Source organism: Alosa sapidissima, chromosome 22, assembly GCF_018492685.1.
Source record: "Alosa sapidissima isolate fAloSap1 chromosome 22, fAloSap1.pri, whole genome shotgun sequence".
NCBI classification, from domain to species: domain Eukaryota; kingdom Metazoa; phylum Chordata; class Actinopteri; order Clupeiformes; family Clupeidae; genus Alosa; species Alosa sapidissima.
In genome coordinates this window covers 26,735,562-26,748,586 of record NC_055978.1, presented here as the reverse complement: position 1 = coordinate 26,748,586, position 13,025 = coordinate 26,735,562, and the positions used below count along the sequence as shown (strand labels likewise).

At 40.0% G+C, this 13,025-nt stretch overlaps 1 non-coding gene across 1 annotated transcript; it reads left to right on the top strand.

Annotated features, from left to right (window-relative positions):
• Positions 1 to 4,349: 4,349 nt before the first annotated feature.
• trnai-uau lies at positions 4,350 to 4,443 on the top strand. The gene is made up of 2 exons: positions 4,350 to 4,387; positions 4,408 to 4,443. It is a non-coding gene; the product is annotated as a tRNA-Ile (tRNA).
• The last annotated feature ends 8,582 nt before the right edge of the window (positions 4,444 to 13,025 follow it).

The window sequence follows — 13,025 nt, the reverse complement described above, 5'->3', positions numbered from 1 at the left end:
GTGGGTTCCCATGCTGAGGCCTCTCCATCTTGGTAGATCAGTACCTTAGAGCAGTCTGGCACAGTGTGGGTTCCCATGGTGAGGCCTCTCCATCTTGGTAGATCAGTACCTTAGAGCAGTCTGGCACAGTGTGGGTTCCCATGGTGAGGCCTCTCCATCTTGGTAGATCAGTACCTTAGAGCAGTCTGGCACAGTGTGGGTTCCCATGGTGAGGCCTCTCCATCTTGGTAGATCAGTACCTTAGAGCAGTCTGGCACAGTGTGGGTTCCCATGGTGAGGCCTCTCCATCTTGGTAGATCAGTACCTTAGAGCAGTCTGGCACAGTGTGGGTTCCCATGGTGAGGCCTCTCCATCTTGGTAGATCAGTACCTTAGAGCAGTCTGGCACAGTGTGGGTTCCCATGCTGAGGGAGGCAGAGCGCGGAGAGTGAGGGAGGTCTGGCAGAAAGTCTCCTACATCTCGCCACGTTCCCTTGACGACAGTCATCACTACTGGGTAGGAAGAAGTGGGCAGTAAGCTTCACATGGCGGAGTTTTGTCCTTTTTCTTGGGCAAAGGTCATGGTCTACAGAAATATGGGCAACTGGCAGTTGGTATTTTGGGAAACAGGAAATGACAGGAAAAAATGGTCTTTGTCAATGTTTTATGCATCATGTTTGCCCCTCGTAGCATATTTCGTGCTATGAGTCAATGCTTTACATTAATAATGGACTCTTTCTAGCATTTGGTACTACACATCAAGAAAATAAACATAGTGCACAAATGGAATGTTATCCAATGCCAGCGTAATGTCTTGAATGGTGTGAATCACTTTGATTTACACTTCACCCACACACTGGTGGGAGCACCACCACTCCACCACATTCCCCTCACACTACACGCTTAACTCCACAGTGAGACATTTCAGTGTGATTTTGGCTGGAGGGACGTACGTGTTTTTAATCTTGTGTCTGTCCTAAGCTATGGAACTATCATTTTTGCAAGGGAATTTCCTTCATTAAAATATAAAATGATGCACAGAAGGAAGAAAGTACAATGCATTAGTATTATGGCTGTTTTTTTTTTTTAATATTGTTTCCACATTAATGCTTTGTAGCTTGTAAGGCTGTATACTGTACATGTGTGTTAACAATGCATAAAATGTTGTTAGTTATATGTGACAACATGTGTAGAAATCCAGAGAATATTTAAATGTCTCACTGCATCAAATGTATCATTTCCTATGTGTTATTTTCATCTGCTGTGTTGTTTTTGTGTGTTACAGCACCTTGCAGATACAAAAATATGATCAATAAAAAATAGTGACGACTGAGGGATGTACAGGTTCATCCATCTATAAGAATGAATTCCCTGAGGCATGTATGCAGGCCTCTTTGACTGATGTATCTCAACCTGGTTATTTCTATACATGAAGCAAAAAGAACAGGGAGCTTTGCTACAGCACTGCTGTCTGCCCAAGCCACAGGGGGGTGGAAATGAATGTTGTAAACAAGAGTAACAGCAGGGACAGACTTTTTGATACGTAGCTGTTCTGAAGTGTTCTGAAGTGTTTTCCTTTTGCTATTAAATAGGAACAAAAAAAAAACACTTTTCAAAAGCAATGTTGAACAGAAGTTCACCGGGAGATTTACAGCTGTGTACATCATGTCACATAGCAGGAGAGAATATTGCTTTCTACAGGGTGGTGTAGATCCCTTATTAGATCGATGAAATGGTGGTTCTCGTGGGTGAGTGATTGGCTTTGTGCAACTTAACAGCTGTGGTCCCTAGTGTCCTTCACCTCGTCAATGAACACAGACATTGATTTCAAATGTAACACGTTTTCTCTCCTCAACAGAGTCAGGTTGAGGTGACAGTGAAAAGTCCCTGCTTTGAAAATCTCATTCAATACACATCACCAGTCAAAAACCAGTCAATACACATCACGATCACTCAGCCCATAAACCTTGTTTAAACCCACATTGTGGTCTTGTAAATGTTACTGCATAATGGAAAAAAACAGATAAAAACTCAGAGCAAGAGATTGTCTCAGAGCACCTGAAATGTAATAAAAAAAATACTAAAGCACACTGAGAATTTGAATGGGTGGAATGCATTCTTAATTTTATATGATATTAGATTTCTAGTGTAAGTGAAGGCAAATAATTGAATAGCTTCAACTCAGAGACATGGAGAAATATCCCCCACTTGCAAAGATGGCACTATATCAGGAATGGCAAACTTTCAAGTAACTAGGCATAAATAGAGAATGCTTGTTGGGCTAATTACTATAAGTACCACTACTAACAAGTAAAATGTTATAATCTCTACAAAGTTACAGCAAGATCATAAAAATGTCAGCATTGCCAAACCAGCAATGATAACTGACTTAACATATGGGGTCATTCTGTGTGGAATCAGTGAGTACCATCTCAGAATTTCCATACATAATGAATGCATACAACACTACAATAACAGACATGATGTTCTAAACATAGGTACATCATTACATCAATTCTGCTTCTACTTTATCCACCTTCTTCATAGATGAATCTTCATAGATCCCGTTCTGATAATACATACATACAGTAGCTAGCATACTTAATTCAAGCAAAGCAGTGAGACAAAGTGTTAAGTCAAATCAATTGTGGATCTCCTAATTCACCTCATTCTCTTCAAATCACAGCACCATATTGATCTTGGAAGAGCAATTAATGAAACACTCAGTCAGCCTTGCACAAAGCAGTGCCTGCGAGTAAGACCTAAGTATCTTTCAGAGATCTTCCATTTTCCCATCCAGAGCCCAAAGTGTTTTGCACCGCTAGGAACCCTCCATGGTCCTGGTCTTTATGCATGTCCATCATCATCTGTAGTTCATACTGGATCGACCCTTAAGCTTGAACTTCATCGTGACGTGAGGAACAGGCAGAAGTAGAGCCCAATCAAGGAAGTGGTGGTGTGAAACATCAAAATGCCAGTGCGCCACAGTTCAGGTCATCGGCAGGTCAACACTGAGTTCTACTTTAATGTTCTTAGGCGTCTGAGGAAGAATTCGGCACAAACAAATTAAACTGTGGCGCTCTGGCATTGCTCCATCCTGATGCGCACATTCAAAATGTGTGGAAAACATGCAAGTTATTGCAAACTATTGTTGCTCCACACCTTTACTACTGGCTGGATTTCGGTCCCTGTGATGTGTCTGATGAGGCTGATGATGGGTCCCTGTTTTAACACAACGGAAGATATCCAGTACATTCTGCAGATGGTGCGGCTAATGAATGAGACTGGTGTATCACTGCACAAGGTGACTTTGAAGGGGAAGGTGGCCAAACTTAAATCATTTCCTACTAATTGACTACAATCCCTTTAACCATTTTCCTCCATTAAGGTATAAGTGGATTGCACTTAGATTTTTAAAATAGGGCCCAAAGAGTTGATCACTTGCTGCTACATTGTGGCATGATACTTGGGCACAGCATACATTACATTACATTACATTTGGCTGACACATTTTTAGCCAAAGCGACTAACAACATGGTAAACAGTTTAAGTTTTAAAGCAATTCTCAACAATTTTAGGACAATTTAAAAAATGGTAGATGTACATTAAGAATAAGTGCATCAGTGAGTGCTGTTTTTAACAGTTACGTGTCAGTTCAAGACGGCTGGTATAGTGTACCAGTAGTATAGTGCAATTCCTACTTGGGCAAAATGCAGACTAGTTTGGGGGAATAAGTCAAGGCTCTAGGCTCTCAAAGCTGCTTCTCATGTAGTCACTGCTGCAGTGCCAGTCATTTTCACCTTGTACTGGATTCATTCAGCTGGGGAAATTCAGTTCATGCTTAGCTATGAAATAGGTCTATAGTTTTCTGCATTGAAGACCAATGCGCAACAACATTGGCGCCAGTGGGCTAATCTTCTTGATAATAACTTAAATAAAGTGAAGTCATTTAGTATGATATTTTTGTTTCAGTAGGCTATTTTGATACATTATGGCTATCAATAAAAAAATAGCCTATGCTTTGACGCGGAGCCCCGACAGGTGGCGATGTTGGGTGGGGTTGATGAAAATGCAACAGCTTAATGTCTACTGCTGTGTAGAACTGTGTAGAACTTCCCTTTATTTTGTCTCACTCATGTCCTCAGCAAATGTACCGCTACCTCAACTGTAGAGCCAATCCACTGACACTGACAGATCAGTCCAGCTACAGGCTTACTTGTAAACAACACTCAATTCTGTACTTAATCACGTACCTCACACACTAAACAAAAACAATTTTAAGTTACAATAATGTATGACACCATCTACTAAAAATAAAAAGTATTTTTGATTGAATTCTCATGAAATTATTTTTTACCCAATGGGAAACCAGCTCCAGTGGCGCAATCGGTTAGCGCGCGGTACTTATACGACAGTACGTAGCAGAGCAATGCCGAGGTTGTGAGTTCGAGCCTCACCTGGAGCAGAGTTTTTCATTGACATCAACTCCACGAAATCTCAGATCTCGTGGTAAGTCATCGTCCACTGCCGATACAGTCACTAGATTAGGAGCTGCACCAATTGAAGCAGAAAGCAATTTGTGCAGTGTGTTATTGGTTAGGCCTATAATGCGATTAACTGTGCAGTCAAAATTGTGTTAAGCGTGCTTCTGAGATGGATGCGGTCTGTTGGTTTTTCCTCCATATGCTATATTTAAGTTCAAAGTCCATTAACCTACCCAAAAGCGCTCTGCGCTCTGAACACAAGCTAGCCTATAATAATTTGTTCTTTTGATATTCTTTCTTCTTTTAGTAATAGTTCATTAAATTGCCATTGAAGTCTTCTCTCCCTAATTGGCTTTCCAGTCTACTTTTCTGTGTGCAGACTTCAAACAGAGATATTTATAGGCATATTTTGGCGGCATTTACAAAGCAACTAAATGACTCCTAGATGGCAGTGTTCTCCATTTTTTTTGCGTGCCTCAGTCACACAAATCAGTAGTTCTTGACATCCATCGATTTCTTTGTCATTTTAATTAAATGCCACTCATCAATGCATAAACATGATGTGTAACGATTTAGATATAGGCCTACCTATGTATAGATAGCCTACTGGTGAACATGAAACACCATCTAAAAGGTTACTAAAACTTCCCTTGTTGAAGTAATCAAGACTGTATTAGCTACATAAATTACTAAATCATCAAGCAAGTAGGCCTTCACTAAAATAAGCAACATAGCACCATCCTCCAGGATATCGCTTTACTTTGTCAGACTAGACACCTAAATCATTACACTGCATTGCCAGCAGGAGTCAGTGTAAGCTCAGGGGAAGCTTGGGTCAGGGGAACCCTGAGAGTAAATCTAAAGAAAGTCTGCAGCAGAAAAAGACCTGTGTATGGCAAAAATGCACACTTTCTATAGCCTACTGAAGTAGTATCACAGGCCTACTTATGCTAAAACTAAAAACTCATGGCAATAATAAAAAATAAACGTATTTGCTCTATTGAAAGTAATTATGGGGTCTGAAATGTATTGACAGTATAGGCTAAAAGTAAAAACTGTCTTAGCCATTTTGAAGGATTTTTTTTGTCAGCTCTTTAGGCAAAGGTCACTGCAATGCTATCCTAACCCCGTGTCACAGTAGGTGCACAACCACACATTCTGATAAAGCTTTGACCCAAATCTTAATTTAAGTGTATACCTATAGCATTATTTTTACGGTGGTATATACCACATAGGCCTAATCATTTCTCAGCATTAGACAAACTGGCACTCTGGTCCTTTTGTGCATTTAGATTAATATCTGTCTGCCATCTATAATTTTAGGCTACAACAATTCACTCAAATGCATTAAAAGAAAAGTAATCTATTTTGAAAATGCAAGGGGTAAAAACTGTAAAAACTGAGATTTATGTTAAAATGTAGAGGAGTGAAAGTAAAATGTTGCAAGAAAAGGAAATACGTAGAGTAGGCCTGCACATACCTGAAAATATTACCCAGACCCCCTAATGTTGGTGAATCGGTACCATTCAAGGGAAATGAGTCTCATAGTGATTTTTGACAAGGTATATCACCCTAGAATTATACAATAAGTGATAGCATTGCATTTGGGGTAGCTTTTTGTGTTTTATCAGCCTCGTTATGTCCATTGTAAGTCTATGGAGGGAGTTTTAGATAGATATATCCCCACAAAACTTCCACAGCCGATTATTCATTAAGTCAATATTTTTTTTGTATTGCAACTTTCCTGAACTTTTATGTATATAAGTATGTAAATGAGCCATCATCTACTGAAATTCAAAATTCAAAATTCTTTTTTGTTTTTGTTTTTCATTTTGGACATATTGGAGTGAAATGTTATTACAGTGTATTTTGAATTTAGGTATTTTGATTAGATCAAAAATACTTCCAACAGCCATAAAAAATAAAAAAAAATCAATTATTACCATTTTCACAACTCTGAACCAGAAAATGAAGACATTTTTAAAAATACAGCATTTCAGGAATTTCAGAAATAGCATTTCACTCTAATATGTCACCCAAATGAAATACAACAATAAATTTGAACCTGACTTTATTCAATGTTAAGATTTCTGTACTTGAAATTATTGCATAGGCAAATTATACATATTTTATAATGGCTAATTTACATATTTATACATACAATTTTTCAAAAGCATCCAATACAAAAACATATTGACATAATGTAAATAATCAGCTGTGGAAGTTTTGTGGGTTATATTAGTTAAGATTTGTGGGCTATTCACCTGTAATATATCCCTGCATAAGTGTATAATAGACATAAACAGGAAAACAATAAAAGCTACTACAAGTGCAATGCTATCACTTATTTCATAGGTGGCAAAAATCCCCCATGAGACTTATTTCCCTCAGATGGTACCAACCACCCCCTCTGGGTCAAGGACTATTACCAAAATCGTTACTTCCCACCTTGGAATATCTGTTTATCGATGCAGAGGAGTACTACTGTTAGGCTACACATGCAACCTGACACATTTGTTAATTTATGGCAGCCTAAAACAGCCTACTTCAAGGAAAACACTTTTTCGGTTTTCTCTGCTATGATGTTTCTTCTTGTAATAAAGCACTCTTGCAGTTTTGGCCTCCAACAGCATTTTGCATGTGGTATTGTTTCACGTGCGAAAGATTAGATTGCATGGAACCATGACTTAGACAATTAGAGTGTGATCTCTTTGGGCCTGCAGATTTGTGTTAGATCCAGGCGCATTGGTCCAAACTAAAACACTGATAGAAACTTAAATAGCATATATGTTCTAAGATAATATCAGTGTTTCAAGAAGTGAAATTATAATATACCTTATAGCATTAAATCCCAGATGACATAGTGTAAATGGCATCAAACAATTTAGGCAAATTTCAATGGCCAGAGAATAATAATTTTCAGAGACCATTAAGAGGTCCTCATTCCACCTCAGTCACTCAGCAAACAGAACAGAAAGAACATGAAACTTTGATGTTTTTCCCATTAGGCCTTCCGTTGACTGGTTTAATGCACAATGCGCAAGCAAAAAATGGTCACGGACACTGGAAGTGAAAAGCTGTCTCACGGTTGATTGGCCCTCGCCGTTTTCTCACTCACGCAAGCTGGCAGGGCGAACTCTGACCCCCGCCTGCGTCTAAACTGCAGTGACACGGCGACACGGCCGAGCCGAATAGACCTGACTGGTGGAGAAGCGGGGACCGAGTGCCGGTCCGGGCTTGACCACAATCGCATTAGAGGCGAGCCACCAGTAAATAATTCAAACTCAGCAGTCGGAACAATGCAAACATGTTATCATTACAGTGTGTGTTAAATATTCATAACAGCAAGGGGAAGGCAGGGAGTGGGAACGCGATGAGTGGGGATGTGAGAGCACCGAGGCTCGCTTCGTTACTTTAGTCACCTGCCCAGGCGTCGTATCCGTTTATAAACACTTGAACACACGCCGAACAAAAAGGCTACACACAGACTTGTGACCTAAGATTGCACGGGTTCTCTTTTTATGGCAAGTTTGTGTCCACATTGCTTTGTGTTTTCACACTGAAAAAGACAATAGTGTCCAGAAATCTCTAATGTGATCTAAAGATTGCATCACTAGGCCTATCAGTCAGGAGATTCATCTTCTCAGACATGTAAATGCCTGTGCAAATCTGAAGGACATTTATGTCAGCCCCCTGCATGTCTTAACTCCTGTATTATTTATTTATTTATTTTAATTCAGTGTCTTATCTGAATAATCTGTTGAACTTAACTGAGCAGCTGCTTCTTATCCCTCAGCCCTCCATATAGGCTGCCATAGCAGCCGCAATTAATATGCACTAATTCCCAGAAATCCCAACAAAATCCTGCAGCTGGGCCATTTGACTGTGCTTCTCCTCTGCCCCCTGTCCACCTAAAATGTGTGTGTTCCACTGATGTGCGGTGACCACAGAGTGAAACTAATGGCCTTAACCCACGTTCAGTTTGCGCGAACTCACACACACATGTGTGCATATACACAAACACACAATATTGTTTTCCTGTCACTAAGAATAGGTTTGGTTGGTTGTTCAATGTCCAGCCGAATATCACTAAAATGTTGCAGATACAATGTACACTCTTGTGCACTGAGTTTTAGCATCCCTCTCTCCCATCTCTGCATCGCACAGCTCTGACTGTCCCTCTCTGCCTTGTGGGGGACTCACACTTCATTCCTCTGTCTATGCTATGCGTACACCATGAACTGATCATCATAGAGGCATATATGATAGCCCTTCCCTGACCTCTGAATTGATATAATTTCTGTGTGGCTGGTACCGTGAGAGAATGACATGGGGAGAAGATGACATTTGAAAATCCCATCTTTAGCTGTGAGTTATTCTTTTGCAGCCTGTTCTCATCACAAAGCTCCTCATGTCATGTTCAGCCTTGACCTAACCTCTCAGCCTCTCACCTTTATCTCCTAAGCATATCCACTGTCTGAACTTACAGTACAACCTGTATTACAAATATGCATGGGATACTACACCATTTTAGAGTGTGTGTGTGTGTGTGTGTGTGTGTTTGTGTGTTAAGAGTATGAGAAGATGGAACAGGCAGTAATTATGTGACCTACATGTCCCTTCCCTGATCTGTCGGAAGTGAAAGAGAGAGAGCAGCTTTGTGTGTGCCGCACCCTCGGAACAACCCAATCCCAGGCACCGAGGTCTCAGTGGGCTTAGCTCTGTAAACAACGGGGATCATCCTGCAGATTTAAGAATGTGGACCACTTGCACTTGGAACAGGCGCTGAAAGAAGATTAGACATGACAAATTTTAATTTGTCTCTGCAGCTACCCTATAAGACGATCAAGCTGCTACTGTCCTTTTTTTTTGCGGCGCAGGGACTTGATATTCTAATGAGAAAGAGGATCTCTTTTTCTGAGCAATCAGGAGGATAGGAGTGGCAGGAGAGGATAACGGGAATCACGGCACTTTCCAGATGAGGGTGGTGAGAAGAGGAGAGGTTTAGGGCAGCGCTGTGATTGAGCACTCAGATAAGACCATGAGATCAGTGAAGATTGATCAAATTTTATTCACACTAATCCCCTCCTAAAAAATAGCCACACACACTTGCGCCCTTCTCAAACTTGCAGACACACACATGCATACAAGCACGCACACACACACACACACAAACACACATGTACACGCACACACACACATAAACACTTACACATTCACAGATATACACACACACACTAAAGGCTATGACGAGAGCACTGACACGCTTCCCTGCCCAGAGCTGAGCTTTGAGTGACATCCAATTCTGAGCATCAACATGTTCATCCAAGTTCCTCTGAGTCCCGAGAATGAGGTCTCAGTTAACGTCACACTGTCCAGAGATCGCCATGATAGCGTCTCTTGTAATCTAGAGTCTCTGATCCATGCAGCTCGTATTATTCCAGCCTGTCGGCATGTATTTAAAAGTAGAAAATCACCCCGAGACTTCCCCCAGAGACGCTGTTCCCCGTCTCAAAAAACATTCTTTTATCCTCAGTGTGATAGAGCTGACATCTGATGAGTTGTTTATTAATAAGACCGGACTTAATCGGATGTCAACGACAGCAATAACAAAAATGACAACGACAATAATAATATTTTATTGAGGATGAGGGAGAGGAGAGTAATCTTGATGTGAGGTTGATGTAATCCTAAATCCTTCTACTAGTCAGATACTAAACCCTTACACACACACACACACACACTGGCAGAATGCACTCACACGCCAACTCACACACATATGCAAAGCCTAAATTATGCTATATGGTTTACATTTTCATCACTACGTGCTGGTTTCTTTGCACGATGGGATGGTTTCAAGCCAATCAATTTTACTCACTGTAAGCCTCACTTTCATCTGCAATTTTGTCTGTCTCTCTCTCTCACTCTCTCTCTCTTTCTCACTCTCTCTCTTTCTCTCTCTTTCTCTGGGCAGATGGAGCTCCTTGGACTCCAAAAGAACAATGAGGAGGCATTCTAAGCAGAGTGGCATCTGGGTCACATGGGCTTTGTTTGGCTTTGGCACAGTTTCTCTCGAAGGCCTGAAGTAGGACATCGGCCCTCTGTCACCTCCTGATAGTGGGTCAAATAAGCAATTGACCAGTTTAGGGCTGAAATTAAGTTTAAAGAATCAAAATCACATGTGATGCATGACAACCCCATTATCCCAAATATAACTCCTTTGGAATCCTGTGTAAATCCTATGGTCAATTTGAACATAATTCCATCCATTGGTAAACAACAAGGCTAGCCTATTTTTCTGAATGAGACCAGCATTCCCTTGTACAGTGATACTCTGACAGAGGGGCAAGAGAGATAGTTAGAGAGAGAGTGAGAGAGAGAGATACACAAAAAGAGAAGCGTTTTTGAGTTAAGGGCCTTGTTTTAAGGACTTAATTGAAGTCATTCCAGACAGAGTGATTTACCATTTTAATGACAGTTTTAATGACAACTGCATTGTTCTTGGTAATTGTTTATGAAGAATTGCTGATGCAGGGACTGAGAGTGTCACTAAAACACACACAAACACACACACACAGAGGGAGAGAGAGGGAGAGAGAGAGAGAGAGACGTAACTCAGGCTGACAGGACTGCTGGCTAATTGAGAAGCAAAAGCCTTAACCTTTAAGCGGAGTGTGTGAAACGTTCAAATGCTGTCAACACCATTAATGTCAACAATCCACACAGAAGGTAAGCAGTGAGTTAAAGATACACAGAACAAGAGAGTGATTGTGGAATATTTGGGAATGTAATGGCAAATGTCTTTCTTGCTTTTTTCTGAATTTTTTTTCAGTGACATTTGTTGATTTTGAAATTATTCAAATAATACATACATATGCTTAGTTCTAGGTGGCATACACACACACACACACACACACACACACACACACACAAATAGTTTCTCTTTAGTTGCATTGGGGAAGCAGAAGAGTGGTAAGGTCATGGGAAGGGAACGGAAAGACCCAGATGCGATGCCAGTGAGAGGCCAGAAACCATCTTTTTTTCCTTAATATCCAGTCAAAATGGATATTCCAGTCAATTGTAGTTTTTTTTTTTTTATCAGAACAACAATACACAAACACATACATCAATGGCCTCCAATCTTTTTAATATTTACATAATTTTTAGCATTTCAGTCCATGTTATTGCACCTTGGTATACCACTCGTTTTGAATAATAGTAATTGATTGTTTTTATTTCTATGTTTTTAACATATAGCTGGATAATGTTAAATTCCAGTTGTAAGAATGACATAATTTCCATGTATATCAAAGGTTAAAAGCAGGGTTGTAGTGGAGGCTAAACGCAAGTTTATCCACCTCTGAAATTTCAGAAATAGAGTTTATTCACTTCCTTTTTAGAGTTTATCCACCAATTGCAACTTTTAACATTCAAAAATCACACTGTATTATCCACATTCACAATATGTACACTCATCAACACTCTAGGAATGCCACTGGTATTGTTAACCACTGGTATTGATAACCTCCACCAACATTAAACATGTTCTGAATGGCTTATTAAAAAATGTGATACTGCATGGCGCAGTCCACCGTACCGTGATCACAGAATTCATAGTTTACCCACCTCTTATTTTACCACTACACCCCTGGTTAAAAGTATATTAGTGTTTGGAAGTTGAATTCAGGTAATAATAACAAGATGATAACAAAAAGTAGTACTCCCAACGTCTGTTAGACCAGACAGACATGCTTTTGTGAGAATCACTTTTACTTCATAATACTGACGACATACTACAATACTGTACAGTCTGTCTCAATCTCTGCACTGAATATTTAACACATCAGTTGGGAGAACCAACTTCATTTTAGTCTGCAGGGGGCAGTGGTCAGTCAAAAAGTAGGTTTGCATATTCCATTAGCCAATACTGACAAAGCCCCTTCGCTCTCTCTCTCGTTTCTCGATATTTTCACAGGCACTTGATGTTCATAGTGTAGATTTTGCTCTACTTACATATGAACTACTCTGCCTGAGAAAGGTATATGACCTAAAGCTTGCAGATTTAAAAAAATATTGCACAGATCTGAAGTGCAGATTTTCCATTTTTACTGTTTCATGATAAACTCCAGCACCTCAGCTACCAGCTGAGTGGCGTTGATGTATCTTTTAGCTTTGGACCATTCCACCAGAAAATGAAATGAGCTACACAATGAACTATAAAAGACATCTTAAGGATATGATTCCTAGATAGAGACGATGTCAATCACAATGTCATGTAAAAATACCAAACTGACCAACATTCAAAATGTCAAGGGCATTCCTGGCGAATGTGTTTGATACTATAGCGTTTATTTTATTTTATGTTTACTTTTCCATAATATCTAAACAGGCATGTCTGAATTGAATTCCAATGAAAGAAAGTAAATAGATCAGCTGAGGTGTGTGTCTAACCTGCACCAGGATTTTACAGAGCTGTCAATCCACTGACAGTCATGAGTATTACGAATAGTGGTGTAATATGACCTATAAGAATAGCATATTTTGTGGTCATACAGATACAACA